The sequence below is a fragment of the Saccopteryx bilineata genome, chromosome 5 (assembly GCF_036850765.1).
Source record: "Saccopteryx bilineata isolate mSacBil1 chromosome 5, mSacBil1_pri_phased_curated, whole genome shotgun sequence".
Lineage (NCBI taxonomy): Eukaryota > Metazoa > Chordata > Mammalia > Chiroptera > Emballonuridae > Saccopteryx > Saccopteryx bilineata.
This window is the reverse complement of record NC_089494.1, coordinates 40,489,159-40,505,493: the sequence shown is the minus strand read 5'-3', so window position 1 is coordinate 40,505,493 and position 16,335 is coordinate 40,489,159. Positions and strand designations below refer to the sequence as shown.

At 39.9% G+C, this 16,335-nt stretch overlaps 1 protein-coding gene across 3 annotated transcripts in view; it reads left to right on the top strand.

Annotated features, from left to right (window-relative positions):
- Positions 1-16,335, top strand: part of SLC39A10 (solute carrier family 39 member 10) — a 191,376-nt gene that overhangs the window by 105,341 nt on the left and 69,700 nt on the right. For all 3 annotated transcript variants that reach the window (XM_066279345.1, XM_066279346.1, XM_066279347.1), the window contains one exon: positions 14,566-14,651. The gene's annotated coding sequence lies outside the window, so the exon portion shown is untranslated. The remainder of the gene's footprint in view (positions 1-14,565; positions 14,652-16,335) is intronic.

The window sequence follows — 16,335 nt, the reverse complement described above, 5'->3', positions numbered from 1 at the left end:
ATAAAGTTCTCCATAAACATTCATATATATATCACATACCCTTCATGGACAGTGAAATCACTAACTAAAATGCTTGAATCCTTTGCTATTTAGTGTATTCTTCCGTTAGAAAGTTCAAGATAATGATAGCTGATTAATGTCTTAAATTATTATATATTTAAACCACTGCTAAATTATCACCTTAACAAGTTAATCTTATGTTCAGTCAATATCAGTTTCACATCCACTTTAACTCATTAATCAATACTTAGTGTTTATTTTGTGCCAGGCACTGTGCTAGGCACTAGGGATACAATTGGAAACAAAGGGCCTCTGCCCTCGTGAAATATACATTCTGGTAGAAAGGCAAATGCAAAATAAATAATCACAAATAATTTATTAAAAATTGTGATAAGTACTTTGAAGAAAAAGGATGAGGACACATTGGAGCAGGGGTTACCTGATTTAGGCTAAAGAGTCAGAAAAGGTATTTTGAAAAAAAGTAAAAATCAACCAGAGATCTAAGTGTATGTGAGAAGTTAAATCTAGTAAAAATAGGGTAGGGGACAATTCCTGAAGTTTTCCAGGCAGAGGTCCCAGACCTTCTTTACATTCTACCCAATTATTTTTGAGCAAGCTTATCTAGTCCTGTGGGTTCACATATCATCTAAGCACTGACAACTCTAAAATTTATTACCTGACTCACACTTCTCTTTAGAGCTTGACCTGGATACTCCATTAATCTACTTGGCATCTCCACTGAGATATCTCTTAGGTATCTCAAACTTAAAATAGCTCAAACTTGCCTGACTTGTGGTGGCGCAGTGGATAAAGCGTCAACAACCTGGAATGCTGAGGTCACTGGTTCGAAAGCCTGGTCAAGACACATAGGGGAAGCAGCTACTACCAGTTGCCCCCCCCCCCTCATTCTTTCTCTCTCTCTTCTCTCTAAAATCAATAAATAAAATCTTAAAAAAAGATAAAATTAAAAAAATAAAAACAAAATAGTTTAAACTATTGCCTTTATCCTCCACCTATAGTCTTCTTCCTCTTGGTAAAAGATAGCTCCATCTATATAGTTATTCATACAAAAGTAATATAACTCACCCCCACCACGCTCATATCCTGGCTATACGGCTATATTGGGGGGGGGGGGAGCAGTCAAAGATAATACTTGGCAATAGCCAGATCTCTTCAATCCTTTAAAATATATCAAATCTGTTGCTACTCCTGACATTTCTTCTACACCAGTTTATTTGGCTTGGATTACTGGACTAGCACCAGTGAGTTTAATCTCAACATCCATGTCTGAATATTAAGTGAAAGAAGAAACTCACTTAATATCTTCCAGAATGTGGTATGGCGAGTGCTTTGCGCTTATATCATGCAAATCACTTAGCGAAATTCCTTTTCTGATAGCTAACAAGGCTACCAATAGCTTGAAGTTAATTTGCCCTTGTGGGACCTGACTGAAAGGGACAATTTAGAGAAGAAATGTTTCTACACTATTGATGGAAGAGTTAATCTACTTATTTCACTTGATATCTATGTTTGAAATGTCAAATTGAATCTCCAATTTAAAAATTCAATCTCTAATTCAAAAAATAGAAACCAGCCTGAGCCATGGTGGCGCAGTGGGTAAAGCATCGACCTGGAATGCTGAGGGCGCTGATTTGAAAGCCCCAGGTTGCAGGCTAGAGCATGGGCTCCTCAGCCTCAGGCTTGAGTGAGGGGTCCTCAACACAATCCCAAACATCACCAGCTCGAGTTCAAAGATCGCTAGCTTGAGTCTGAGGTCCAATCCTACCCAGGTCCCGGCAACTATAAAAAGCAATCAATGCACAACTAAAGTGAACTACAAGTTGATGCTTCTCACGCTCTTTCCTTCTCTCTCTCTCTCTCTCTGAAAAAACAACAGCAGACATATCTTAGCCCCATGCTGTGCAGCTGCTTAGAAAAATAGACTTTTTAGGAGTACTCTCAAAGCATAATATCACTTCAAAGTTTAAAGAAATTTTTAAAAAAGACTAAATTGTTAGATAAAATTTTAATTTATAATTTAACCATAATTTACTGAAAAGTCTCTGATACCTTGTTTCCTGTTGGTGCTTCAGGATGGTTAAAATCAAACAAACAAACAAACAAACATGTTATTGAATGGAAATAGATGAATCTTTGCTAGGTCTTTGATTTGGAGTTATTTCTGAAAAATAGCCTCTGAAAGCAATCTCAATTTGTGATTATTTACCAGTATATAACATCTATGTCTGTTTGCAACAGTATTGCTATCATCACATGATGAAATTGACTGCATTCTAAAGTAGAAAGCAATATAACATTTTATGGATATACTGATTCATGTTTATAAAATATAAAGGACAAAACAACTAGATTATATTTATGACAGGATGGAAAACATCAGTAAATGCACAATTACTACTGTATATAAACTAATTATTTTTATCAAGCTTGATTACTGAAGATGCTCCATTATACAATGGCTGTGACTCTTTGATTTGGTTACTATAATGTTAATGGCTTAAACTCTCTGCTTAAGAATTTTATTTATTTATTTATTTATTTATTTATTTATTTTTGTATTTTTCTGAAGCTGGAAAGGGGAGAGACAGTCAGACAGACTCCCGCATGTGCCTGACCGGGATCCACCCTGCACGGCCACCAGGGGCTACGCTCTGCCCACCAGGGGGCGTCGCTCTGCCACTACAAGAGCCACTCTAGCGCCTGGGGCAGAGGCCAAGGAGCCATCCCCAGCGCCCAGGCCATCTTTGCTCCAATGGAGCCTTGGCTGTGGGAGGGGAAGAGAGAGACAGAGAGGAAGGAGGGGGTGGGGGTGGAGAAGCAAATGGGCGCTTCTCCTGTGTGCCCTGGCCGGGAATCGAACTGGGGTCGCCCGCACGCCAGGCTGACGCTCTACAGCTGAGCCAACTGGCCAGGGCCTCTGCTTAAGGATTTTAGAGATCTGCATTCCCCATATTTGTTTTCATATTAGACAAGAGGAATGTTATCAAGCTTTTGATTTGAGATTAAGCTATGTCCAAGGTAGCTAAATGGTTTGCTGTTCTTGTAAAAATATTTTCAGTGAAGTTGAATTTGAGTAATAATGTCAAGTACAAAGAAAGGTCCTCAGCTCTCATTCTACTTCCTTTTAAACAATGATAGTACTTGATCTGCTCATTTGAATTAAAATTCCTGGTTTCATCCAATCTTTTGAGGAATTAGGCCCATTTATTTCTACTCACCTGGTGATTAGAGATAGCACTTCTCCATTTTGAAACCTCTAAAATAATAGATCATGATGTGAGAACGTCTACTAATTTCAGAATTAGTCTAAATTAAAATATGTAAGTAATTCAATGGTGTTTAATGTTTGACTTTAAAACATTTTTGTGTCATTTAGTTATAGAATTATTGTACATTAGAGGAGTTGAATATTGACTTTTACAGAGTAAGAGTTATTTTTCTGAAGCCATTCTTTATATAGTGAACTAAATTCTCCTTGGAGAAGGAGGAACTCTGATCTTGCAAGTCACAAAGAGCTGTGAACCATTTCTACTTTTCCCACACAAAGAGGAAGGGGATAGGCAAAATAAATAATAATAATATTTTAAATCTAAAAAATCAATTTGTTTCTCTTTCATTCATGTGATTTCAGTACTGTTTTTCTTCCTGAACTTCACAGTGTGAGAGTAAAAAAAAATTGAGTTAAAAATCTTCACACCCATATACTGTATGCATCTATTAAAAGATAGACCTGTAGGCCTGACCAGGCAGTAGCACAGTGGATAGAGCATTGGACTGGGATGCTGAGGACCCAGGTTTGAAACCTTGAAGTTGCCAGCTTGAGTACAGGGTTGCTGCTTTGAATGTAGGATCATGGACATGACCCCATGGTCACTGGCTTGAAGTCCAAGGTCACTGGCTTGAGCAAGGGGTCACTCATTCTGCTGTAGCCCCCCCATCCAGTCAGGGAACACATGAGAAAGCAATCAATGAACAACTAAAAAGACTAAGGAGTTGCAACAAAGAATTGATGCTTCTCATCTCTCCCTTCCTGCTTGTCTGTCCCTCCCTGTGTCTCTGTCTCTCTCTCTCTCTCTCTCTCACACACACACATACACAAAAATACCTGTAAGATGTCTTCACTTTGTTGATACACATTCTATGACTTTAAGCAAAACAAGTATAGCAAAACCAATTTTACCAAAGGCTAACTGATATACAAGAGTTACGTTTCTAAGGCATCTCATATATGTTATAATGAAAAGACATTGAATGAAATGACATTATTTAAGACCTGCTGTGTTTTATTTTGAAAAGAACTCTTTACTATAACCTGACAATTCAAAAATAAACGTATTTCACTTTTCTCTTACTTATGACCACATCTCCAACTGTGATGGTAGAACATTAGTCATGTTAAAACAGAATAATGAATACTTTCTTATTGGTCAATTATATAATTTGTGATTTGATTTTCTTTTTCAAGATTTTATTTTTTATTGATTTTTATGGGGGAGGTAGGGAGCGAAAAGTCTTGACTCATAATTGCTTCACTTTAGTAGTTCATTAATTGCTTTTTGTTTGTCATATGTGCCTTGACCAGGCAAGCCCAGGGTTTCGACCTGGGACCTCAGCATTCCAGGTTGATGCTCTACCCACTGCACCATCACAGCCCAAGCTGTGATTGATTACTTTACACTTGGATGTATTCCAAGGGTTTTACCTCCAAACATCAGTTGATCCTGATTACTCTAATTCAGGAATAATATTTTAAAAGTATTTTATTTATTGATTTTAGAGAAAGGACAGAGAGAGAAAGGCAGGGAAAAAGAGCAAGAAGCATAACTCAGCCTGACCAGGCGGTGGTGCAGTGGATAGAGCGTCGGACTGGGATGCAGAGGACCCAGGTTCGAGACCCTGAGGTTGCCAGCTTGAGTGCGGGCTCATCTGGTTTGAGGAAAAGCCCACCAGCTTGAACCCAAGGTCGCTGCCTCCAGCAAGGATTTACTCGGTCTGCTGAAGGCCTGCGGTCAAGGCACATATGAGAAAGCAATCAATGAACAACTAAGGTGTTGCAACTCGCAATGAAAAACTAATGATTGATGCTTCTCATCTTTCTCCATTCCTGTCTGTCTGTCCCTGTCTATCCCTCTCTCTGACTCACTCTCTGTCTCTGTACAAAAAAAAAAAAAAAAAAAAAAAAAAGAAGCATAACTCATAGCTATTTCTCGTATGTGTCAACCAGATAAGCCTGGGGTTTTGAACTGGCAACCTCAGCATTCCAGGTCAACTCTTTATCCACTGCGCCACCACAGGTCAGGCAGGAATAATGTTTTTTAGCTCTGCATGTTTAGTGTTATATTTTAATCTCTTTAAGGGTTCTCTTGTTTTATTAAAATTTAATCTTGTCTCTTTTATTCAGTTTGCCTCCATAAGCCACCCATTCTCATTGTTCAATTTGGTATGCCTCCATCCAGCTATTGATAAATGATTTGTAATAATTTGTTTTGCTTGCTCATTTCAGGGAGTTTGGAATGGTGTTCAGGCCCTTGGGATCTTTTGAAGAGTGATTGGTTGACAGGAAGTCTAAGGCTATGAGTAAAGATGCTTTCAACATTAAGGGAAAAGAAACCTGTCTAAAAGTCACTTAAACCATAAGTAAGGCCCTGGCCAGTGGCTTAGTGGTAGAGTGTTGTCCCAGTGTGTGAATGTTCTGGGCTTGATTCCTGATAAGGGCACACAGGAGAAGCCACAGTCAGCTTCTCCACCCCCCTCCCTTCCCTCTTCTCTTTCTCTTTCTATTTTTCTCCTCCTCTCTCACAACCATGGCTTGATTGGTTCCAGTGAGTTGGCCCCAGGGCTGAAGATGACTCTGTGGGTTCCCCTCAGACACTAAAAATAGCTCTGTTGCTGAGCAACAGAGCAATGGTCCCAGATGGGCAAAGCATCACCCCAAAGGGGGTTTGCAAGGTAGATCCTGGTCAGGGGACATGCAGGAGTTTGTCTCTCTGCCTCCTCTCCTCTTACTTAATAAAAAAAAAATAAGTAAAATAATTATCTCACAGAACAAGAATTTGGAAGATAAGGCAGTATTAAAGTCAAGTGATTCAGTGATTCAACAATGACTGTCATTTGCCCAGATGTTTTCTGTTTTTCCACTTTCCCAAATTCAGTGTGTTCTTTGTTCTCTTGGGCAGTTCATTTCTAGTTTCACAGATAAATGACAAAATCTAGAGGCGAGAAAGGGAAATTTTTGCTTCCATATATCTCGTTTGAAGGAAGAATTGTCACATACCTACTCCAGAACTAATTGCTAAATGAAATGGAATATCGGACTGGCTTGGTTCATTAGTGTTTATGGAACCTGGGGCACTGAAATCTTCTCAGAAAGTTCAAAGGTTAAAATAATTTTCCCTAATAATGCTAAGAAGTTATTTGTCTTTTTCACTCTGCTGATAGTATAAAAGCAGGCATGGTGGGCAACACTCCACTTTGTTTATCACAAATCAAGGCTGTGGTCCCAATATGAACTAGTAGTCACTGTGTTCTTTACTGCAAGGCACCCACAATAAAGTTTGTTGGAGTTATTGTTGTTGCTGTTTTCCGGTCTATACTGAAGTACTTTTGTTATTTCAGTCTTATATTATGGGATTGTTTGAAATGTGAGCTTAAATGGCTGCTTTTCATGGAACACTTGAAAAATTGACTAACAAAATATAGTTATTCAGATTTAGGTATTTTGCACACAGTTTCTTAAGAACAAAGTGACTGGTATTTCATGGAAAACAACTGCCAATATTAGTTGAAAATGATAAAATTCAAGCTTTCAGGTGAAAATTAGAATGCTGGATAACTTGTATTCACCTCTGTGAGCTTGATAGCTTCCTAGTACTTACAAAATATTTTTTTCCCAATGATATTGGTGGCGATATTAACAAAAGTGATTTTTTGAAATGTGTCAGCATTTGAAAGAGCTGCGAAACTCAGCCAATATTTTCCCAATGCATGTTACAAAATCATGGGTAATAGGTCCATTCAAAAATCAGAACAGACTGAAAGATATAAAGGTAACTGATTACAAATTTTCATTTCATTAATCTGTTTTCAGGTTCCATATTGTAATTAACCTTTGAGGAACTACTACTTTTTCAGTTTTAGTGTAGTTAGCAAAGAAGTACTGTATATCCAAAATTATCTGAAGAGTTTATTAAAATACTTCTGTTTTCAACTACCTAATTTGTATGAGGCAGGATTTTTTTTTTTTTTTTTAAATGTACTTCAACCAAAACAACAGATTGAATGCAGGAGCAGATATGGAAATCTACATTTTCTGATAAGTCAGACTTATCAAAATTCTTTTGTTTTTAAAAATATAGTTACTTTCCCATAACAATGTTATATCAATATTAATGGGTTTATTGCTTTTATTTTAAAATGAATTAATAAATATATTTCATTTAAAATATTTTTAGTTTCCAGAATGGTAAATATTGATAGATATGATTCATGTGAACAAATGTACTTTGCAGTCCTCAGAAGCTTTAAGAGTGTTAAAAGGATCCTGTAAAGCCAGGAGCCAGGGCCAGGGCCAGGGCCACTATCACAGCAGCCGCCCGGCCCATGCAGGTTTGCATTGGATTCGGACAGTCGGTAAAGAAACAACGGAGCCACAAACTGGTGGGCCATAGTCTTTAATCCTAGCTTGCACCCGGCGGGCAAGTAAAAACACACACTGGGCTCCAAGACCCACTCACATTCAGTGCTCACAAAGCTACTGACTCATCCGAGTTTCCCAGAATCAAAGGCTTCCAGCTCACCAGCCTTATTCTCCTCAGTTCCCCATCTCCTTCCTTATCCCAGATATAAACTCTACACAAACTGGCCTTTCACTCATCACTCCGCCATCTTGGCTGCTTCTCCTGGCCACATGGCCTCTTTCTGCTCTCTGCTCTGCTCCCTCTGCTCTCTCATGCTAATCATCCCAGGAACCAAGAGCGCAAGCTCCCACCCCGTCCCCATTTTATAGTGTAGAAATCCAAACCCTTAATCCAATATATAAAATAGGGAAGTCTCTAATACAAAGTCACTTCTCTGAGGCATGATTGGATTGTACCACCCCACATCAAAAAGGGTGGGAAAGGCTTAATCCCAAAACCAAGCCCCAGGCTACAAGGATTCTCAACACACATTAATATCACCTGGGTGACGGCCTCACGTGGGCAGCGCCTATTTTTAACAAATTGAGCATAATACATTTTATCTGCCCAACAGATCCCGAAACCAAAATGTTTGAGGACCACCTGGTTTAGACCAATCAAAGATTTACCGTTTGGGGCCTTAGTTTCTGCTTCCCCTGTGTACGTGACTTTATGTTGTCTCAATAAAATCTGTAGTTAACGGCTCAATTAGACAGCAACAATCTGCCACAGTTAAGCTGAAGGAAAATTTCTCTGGTTCTATGTGGCAATTGCAAATTGTGACTTGTCTTTGGGAAATGTTAGCAAGAGGTTCTCAGGTTTCAGGGACAGGAAACTCATACTGCAATGCTTCTGAAGCTACACACAGAAAATGGACAGAGGCAGTTAGTTGCTTTTTATACCCATTTTGGATCAACTTGAGTCTCGGGTCTGTGCCCCAAGAGCAATGGTGTTCTTTGCTGAGGTTTGTTTCTTTCCCAGTGAACACAAAAGAATGACATCCCATCTCGCTGTCTCATACCAGGACTGGAGGAGTCGGCTGTCTCTAGGCTCACCTCCAGACTCCTTAAGTAAACCAAAGCTGTTCTGACTGTATTGGTGATTGTTCAAGAAAATTAATGCTTGACAGTAAAGGGAGCAGTGTATTGCCAGTGGCCGCTGCCATGGCCATGCAGGTTCTCATTGGATTCGGGCAGACAGTAAAGGAACTGTGGAGTCAGAAAATGGTAGACCATTCCGTTTACTGTATTAAAAGTTTCGTAATTGTGGATGAGCAAGCCAGTAGGGAAGACCGCTTTCCTCTCCCTCAGCATCCACCAACCTCAGGACTCCCCAGCCAAACAGGCCGGGCAGAAATTTAAGGGCTCCCAAGCTCCTTAGCCCTCCTTCTCTCTCCCGTTGCTCTTCCGCTAGAACAGGCTGAGGGGAAAACCCCTTCTCCAGCAAACAGTAGCCAACAATCGTCCCTCCCCACAGCGGCAGGGCAGTAGCAATCTGCCACCCGGAGGGCAAGCACCCGCAGCCTTCCAGAGACTACACACACAGGTGGCGCTGTCCCAATACAAGCAAGCAAACCTAAAAAAACAAAATGCTTATTTACCCAACAAGCAGGTAGAAATGGAATCAAATAATGCTTGTATAAAATCAGAGAGGATAATGTGATAAAGAAAATAGTCATTGATCTATTCAAGAATCTTTTCCCTTAGATCAGTGGTCCCCAACCCCTGGGCCGCGGACCGGTACTGGTCCGTGGGCCATTTGGTATCGGTCTTCAGAGAAAGAATAAATAACTTACATTATTTCGGTTTTATTTATATTTAAGTCTGAACGATGTTTTATTTTTAAAAAATGACCAGATTCCCTCTGTTACATCCGTCTAAGACTCACTCTTGACTCACATTACACATTTATCCGTCCCACCTTAAAGGCGGGTCCGTGAAAATATTTTCTGACCTTAAACCGGTCCGTGGCCCAAAAAAGGTTGGGGACCACTGCCTTAGATGACTGGAAAAATTATAATGCTTGTAATCATGATTAAGGACACTACAGGACTTACAGGATTAAGGTTTAAAACAAAGGTTTCTCTTGTTCCTACTGAGTTTAACATTGTTGAGAGTCTGTAGGTCGATATGTTCTTAGGCAGCTGAAACTGTTGTCTGACCTTTAAAAGAGATTGGGCTTAAAATACAGATCTTGGAGTGTTCAAAATAAGGTTATAGTTAAAGGGATAGGAATTGGTGAGATTTCTTTCCCCCTGAGAGATGAAGTGATAAGACAAGGCAGTCAAAGGTAGAAATTTAGGAAATACCTAAGGGATGGGGAGAAGAGAAATCCGATACTAGAGACTGGAAAAGAATATCAGGCAGGAAGAGAACAAAGAGCAGGGTTCACTGAAGATGCTAAAGAAAAAGTTTCCTCAAGAAGATTATTCCACAGCGTAGGATGAAGATGGTGAAAAGGCAGTAAGATTTGGCAAATGATGACAATTACTAAAACCCTTCATTTTTATTTATTTATATTTTTAGAGAGAGGAAAGGAGAGTGATGAGAAGCACCAACTCATAGTTGAGGGACTTTAGTTGTTCACTGATTGCTTTCTCAAATGTGCCTTTACTGGGGGGCTCCAGCTGAGTCACTGTATGGCCAGTAGCCACGGCCACCATCAGAGCTGCTCGGCCCTTGCAGGTTTGAATTTGATTCGAACAGACAGCACTGAAACAACAGAGCCAAGAACTGGTGGGCCTTTAATCCTAGCTCGCACCTGTTGGGCGAGGAATACACACAGTGGGAAAACACTTCCCTTTCCATTCAGGGCTCCCAAAGCCACTAACTCATCCGAGTATTCTTAGAATTAAAGGTTTCTACCTCACCAGCTTTATTCACCTCTGCTCCCCATCTCCTCTCTACACAAACTCTGCACAAACTGGTTGTTCCTTCAGCACTCTGCCATCTTGGCTGCTTCTCCTCTGCAATGCTAATTTCAGGAACAGAGAGAGAGAGAGAGAGTGTGCCCCCTATCTGCCCCCATTTTGTAGTGTAGAAATCAAAATTTTTAAGCCAATATATCATACAAATAAGGAAGTCTCTGATACAAAGTAACTTATCTAAGGCATAAATGGGATTCCTCATAAGAGTGCACCACCCCACATCATGCAACAGTCAAGGACAGGCAAGGCCAACATATGGCCCGCGGGCCAGATTCAGCCCGCGTAATGAGTTTATGCGGCCCGCTATTAAATTTTTAATATTCTCTGCTACTTTAAAATCTCAGCTACTCAGAAGCGGAAGTGTATGGCCAGTATCCACTGCCACCATCTCAGCCACCTGGCTCATGCAGATTCACATTTGATTTGGACAGACGGTAGTGAAACAACGGAGCCAAGAACTGGTGGGCCATTACCTATAATCCCAGCTTGCACCTGGCAGGCAAGAAATACACACAGTGGGAAAACACTTCCCTTTCCTTTCAGGGCTCCCAAAACCACTGACTTATCCGAGTTTCCTAGAATCAAAAGTTTCTAACCTCACCAGCCTTATTCACCTCTTTTCCCCATCTCCTCTCTACACAAACTCTGCACAAACTGGTTGCTACTTTAGCACTCTGCCATCTTGGCTGCTTCTCTTCTCCTCCATGTGGCCTTTCTCTGCTCTCTTCCAGCATGGGTTCTATAGCCCCATTTTACAGTGTAGAAATCAAAACCTTTAATCCAATATACAAACAAGGAAGTCTCTGATACAAAGTCACTTAGGGTGGTGTTGTGCAGATAAAATGTATTATGCTCACTTTGTTAAAGAGGCCCTTGCCCAGGTGATATTAATGTGTGTTGAGAATCCTTGTAGCCTGGGGCTTGGTTTGGGATTAAGCCTTTCCCACCCATTTTTGATGGGGGTTGGTACAATCCTATCATGCCTCAGAGGGTGACTGTATTAGGGACTTCCCTATTTTGTATATTGGATTAAGGGTTTGGATTTCTACACTATAAAATGGGGGCGGAGCGGGAGCTTGTGCTCTTGGTTTCTGGGATGATTAGAGGAGGGAGCAGTGCAGAGTGCAGAAGGAGGCCATGTGGAGTAGGCCAGGAGAAGCAGCCAAGATGGCGGAATGCTGAGTGAGATGCCAGTTTGTGTAGTGTTTGTATCTGGGATAAGGAAGGAGATGGGGAACTGAGGAGAATAAGGCTGGTGAGCTAGAAACCTTTGATTCTAGGAAACTCGGATAAGTCAGTGGCTTTGTGAGCACTGAATGTGAGTGGGTTTTGGAGCCCAGTGTGTAGTTTTTTACTTGCCCGCCGGGTGCAAGCTAGGATTAAAGACTGTGGCTCATCAGTTTTTGGCTCCGCTGTTTCTTTACCAACTGTCTGAATCCAAAGCGAACCTGCATGGGCCGGGCTGCTGTGATGGTGGCCCTGGCCTTGGCTTCTGGCTTTAGAGGTGGGAAAGGCTTAGTCTTAAAACTAAGCTTTAGGCTATAACAACCCTGCCTGCTTACAGCCTGTCCCCCACACCCAATGCAAACTATAAGTGAGCAAACATATATATCATATATTTTTAAAATTTTTATTTTATTTATTTTTTACAGGAACAGAGAGAGAGTCAGAGAGAGGGATAGATAGGGACAGACAGACAAGAACGGAGAGAGATGAGAAGCATCAACCATCAGTTTTTTGTTGCGACACCTTAGTTGTTCATTGATTAGTTTCTCATATGTTCCTTGACCGCGGGCCTTCAGCAGACCGAGTAACCCCTTGCTTGAGCCAGCGACCTTGGGTCCAAGCTGGTGAGCTTTGCTCAAGCCAGATGAGCCTGCGCTCAAGCTGGCAACCCCGGGGTCTCGAACCTGGGTTCTTCCGCATCCCAGTCTGACGCTCTATCCACTGCGCCACCGCCTGGTCAGGCCATATATATCATATTTATAAACTTATTTGACCAACAGGAAGTGTCTTTGATTATTGGAAATTGAGATATTTAAAAATATAGTGATACGTGGAAAAGAATTCTGCATGTGACTAATCTAGGGTTAACTTCCAATAATTGGTCAAATGAATTCGTGATAGTTCTTTAATTAAAAAAAATTCATTATAAAGATTTACAACTTTTGTACTCATCTGTACTTGATATGAACTGTTTGCATTTAGCAGGGATGTGAAACCCACATTCTTTTAGGTGGAGTTTGCCAGTGTGCACCCAAGGTCAAACAATTCGTTATTTTTGTGGTCAAGTGTGCTGAATCAAGAGGCATTGTAGCATAGACAATAGCTGCAGTTGATAACTGAAAACGTGTCCAGGCTGTTTGTAAAATGAAATAATTGTTTTATTTGTGATATAACCCCTTCAAGTTCATTCTATTAATTAAATATTGTTTCAATTGATTGCAATACAGTTTGGATATTTATACAGTATGTAATTATATTTTTATTAAAATATATTTTTATTAAAATAATATTGTATATTGAAAATTTTTTCACTCACATAGATTTATTCATAAACAAATTACATAATAAAATTGTGTTTACTTAAATAAATTGTTTTTGTATTTAACATTTTTTAATTTTAATATTTCATCTGGCCCATGAAAAAAGTCTTCTTTCTAATTTGGCCTGGGGGCAAAAACTGTTGGTCATGCCTGGTCAAGGCTGTGGAGAAAAGCTTGGTTTTGAAAAGATCTTAGTATTAAAAGGGTGGGAAAGGCTTAGTCTTAGAACTGCCCCCACACTCAATGCAAAGTATAAGCAAGCAAACATATACATCATATTTGCAAACTTATTTGACCCCCACACTCAATGCAAAGTATAAGCAAGCAAACATATACATCATATTTGCAAACTTATTTGACCCCCACACTCAATGCAAAGTATAAGCGAGCAAACATATACATCATATTTGCAAACTTATTTGACCCCCACACTCAATGCAAAGTATAAGCAAGCAAACATATACATCATATTTGCAAACTTATTTGACCCCCAGCCACTAACCGCTTGCTCAAGCCAGCAACCTGGGGCTCAAGCCAGCAACCTCCGGGTCTTGAACCTGGGACCTTAGTGTCCCAGATAGATGCTCTATTCACTGTGCTACCACTGGTCAGGCCAACTTTTTATAACAGTTTTAGATATACAGGAAAATCGTAGGGAGTACAGAGAGAGTTCTTACATGCCCCACATCCAGTTTCTCCTAAAAACATCTTACATTGGTATGATATATTTGTTACAACGAATGAACTAACATCGATACACTGTTATTAATTCAAGTCCACAGGTTTTTTTCAGATTTCTTTAGTTTTTACCTATTTCCTTTTTTGCTCCAAAATCCCGTCCAGATTATCACATTTCATTTAGTCATCATATCTTAGTAGGTTCTTCTTGGTTTTGAGTTTCTCAAGTTTTCCTTGTCTTAATGACCTTGACAGTTTGAGAAGTATTTTGTAGGTATTTCATACAGTGGTCCTCAAGTTTTTCTCATTAGACTGGAGTTGTGGATTTAGAAAGTAAAACCATAGAGGTAAAGTGCCATCTTAATCACATTATATCAAAGGCACTACTATCAGCACGATTTATCACTGTTGATACTGACTTCAATCATCTGGCTATTTGTCAAGTTTTCCCACTGTTACTTTTTTCCCTCCACACACTTAAAGTGGAGAGTTATGGTCCTCCTCCCTGAGGACTGAGTATCTACATAAATTATTTGAAATTATTCTGCATGGGATATTTATTCTCCCAATTTTTAAATTTGTTTAAACATTTATTTATATCAGTGTGGACTCCTGAATATTTATTGCATACTTTGGCTTATAATCCAAAACTGTATTAATTTTGTTGCTGAAATTGGTTGTTGGGAGCTCTCTAAGTGCCTCCTGTGTCTCTTTTCAGTGACGTCTTCTGAGTGAGCCATTTCACCGGGGTGGGAACACGCGTAACTGTTGAGAAGTGGTGAAGCAGTGAAAGCAGAAAAACAGGTAAGTAGAGCCTCAAATCAAGGTGAGGTTTGGTATTTGTCTTTATACGTCCTCCAGACACTTTAATCTCATAAAAACACAAACGGATAAAAGGCCTGGCTATGTCATGAAAAGCCTCAAAGCATTAAAAAATAAAACCATAAAACCAAGAGTGATCGTTGTATGAACACTGAGGATGCCACTTAAAATTTATATCTGACGAGACTAAGAAAATAGTTACTGTCTGTTCTTAAAGCTTTTATATTTCCCATGCACTAATTTTTTCTTTTAACAGGGGAATGTGGTGAACATTAATTATAATGTGAGCATGCCAGAATGTTTTATGTTCTCAGAACTTCTCTCTGAATGCTAGCCGTGTAGGATTATAGAGAAAATGACTTGATTTTAGTTCTCATTTAAATTCCTACAGTGAAAGACTTGATCCTTCAGAAATGCTATTAAAATGTTTTCCAATGAATAGGTAATTTTTCTCACAGTGACTATCTCCTAGCAAAATTTAAAAATATTTAGAAGACAAAGTTGTGTTCATTTTGTTCTCTGATCATTTCTTCATTCAAATTAATTGATGAAGTTTTAAATTTTAATAGGGAACAAAAGAAGCAAGAGAAGGTTAAGGCTGTTGTTTGATAAGGTATGGACAGGATAATGATGAAGAGGCAATATTAATTTTTAACTCCTCTCACCCATACTATTAACAGCCATGTCTTATGTTTTGGGTCTTGGCAAGTCATTTCCAGCAGCCATTCTACTAGTGTCTTCTCCTTATCTACTTTGCACCAACGTGCTAGAGCTGAGGGTAACTGCATTGAATAAGTCATAGTCTTGCTGACAAGCAGTAGGTGAGTATAGGAGACATAGATTAGGAGCAGCCAAGTAAACTACAAGTGTAGTACTCTGTAAACTGTGTGCTGTATGTATAAGCATATAGGAGATGCAGCTAACCCAGAATTGGTTTGGGAAGAGAAAGGGGTAGGTAAGTTTCTCAGAATGATAACTAACTACATCCTGAAGAACAAGTAGGAGGTAATCAGATGATGAAAGGGGGAGAAGTGCACAGGAGAAGAGGCACTTTAAGCAAAGAAAAGCATGACTTTTTAGGGAATAACAAGTGTAAAGCCAGCAGCCATGGCCACCGTCACAGCCACCTGGCCCATGCAGGTTCGAATTTGATTTGGACAGATGGTAATGAAATAATGGAGCCAAGAACTGGTGGGCCATTAGCTTTAATCCTAGCTTGCACCTGGCAGGCAAGAAATACACACAGTGGGAAAACACTTCCCTTTCCATTCAGGGCTCCCAAAGCCACTGATTTATCCGAGTTTCCTAGAATCAAAGGTTCCTACCTCACTAGCCTTATTCACCTCTGTTCCCCATCTCCTTCTCTCTGCACAAACTGTGCACAAATTGGCTTCTCCCTCAGCACTCCACCATCTTGGCTGCTTCTCCTCTCCTCCATGTGGTCTTTCTCTGCTCTCTTCTCTAATGCTAATCTCAGGAACTGAGAGAGAGCAAGCTTCCCCATCTGCCCCATTTCATAGTGTAGAAATCCAAACCTTTAAGCCAATAAACAAATAAGGAAGTCTCTGATATAAAGCCATGTATCTGAGGCATAAATGGGATTCCTCATGAGAGTGCACCACCCCACATCATGCAACAGTCAAGGGTGTGGGGAAAAGCTTAGTGT